This window comes from Microtus ochrogaster, linkage group LG9 (genome assembly GCF_000317375.1).
Source record: "Microtus ochrogaster isolate Prairie Vole_2 linkage group LG9, MicOch1.0, whole genome shotgun sequence".
Taxonomy (NCBI): Eukaryota; Metazoa; Chordata; class Mammalia; order Rodentia; family Cricetidae; genus Microtus; species Microtus ochrogaster.
In genome coordinates, this window is record NC_022034.1 from 4,734,753 (window position 1) to 4,735,887 (window position 1,135).

Here is a 1,135-nt window from a genome sequence, read left to right on the forward strand (position 1 = left end):
AAAAAAAAAAAAAACAAAAAAAACAAAACAAAACAAAAAAAAAACCTCCGATTTCAGATTCTCAGGTCAATGAGCACTTAAGAAATTATCTTCCACAACTACCCGAAAAGGCTGCTGCAGCGTTCCCTTTTCTGTGTTCAGTCATAGTGGTCTGTCACCATGAACTAGACACAGATGTGGAGAGGTCTGTCACCGTGAGCTGGACACAGATGTGAAGCAGTCTGTCACCGTGAGCTAGACAGATGTGAAGCAGTCTATCACCGTGAGCTGGACACAGATGTGGACCTGAAGTTGACTTTGAGTATGCTAAAGCCTCGCCTAACGATATTTGCAAAAGTGTTACCTTTTGAACTGTGTGTACCATTTTTATTAGAAGATGTAACCACTTTTCATAAGAACACATATCATTTTTATTAATATGCAGTAGGTCCATTATTGTTCTTTTTGAATGGTTCACTATTTTGGAAATTTCCCAGTTTTTATTTCTAATAAAGTAAATACTGATAGAAATTACCTAAGCAAGCAAAACCGTGGATGAATTTTGAGAGGAGAAATGATCCTGAGACCAGGAAGCCTGAGAACTTTGCTGTTGGTGTGGAGGTTGTGTGTTCCTGGGGACACGGATGACAGACGGTGGGTCTGTTTGGGGTTCACTAACGCGGATGGAGAACTGTACAAGCAAGGCAAAAGCTAAAGAGAAATGGGGGCTTGTGATAGAGTTGAGTGGTGGAGGGTAGGGCGGACTTCAGGTATGCAGAGAACAGGTCACGTGTGAGACTCGCCTCCAAGATGGAGGCAACAAACTCATCTGCCAGCTTGAAAGTTGCCAGCACCCCAGAATGGAGGTTTCTGCATCTAAACAGTCTGAAGACTAAGACCAATATGTCAGCTGTCACCTGAATGCCCAGGCCACTGCCTGTCCTATGGATTCCAGACTTGACAGTTCTCAAATCACACAAACCATTTCCCTAAAATCAAAACTGAGTCACAATACATGAATGGTTAGGAAGGTTGCAGAGATGCCAAAGAAGTTGCCTTCTCTGACGATAAATTCTCTCATTCTGCCCCAGGAGGAAGACTGTCTTGTGAGAGATAACTTATGGAGCTAGAACTGCTCACAGAGGCTACAACATTC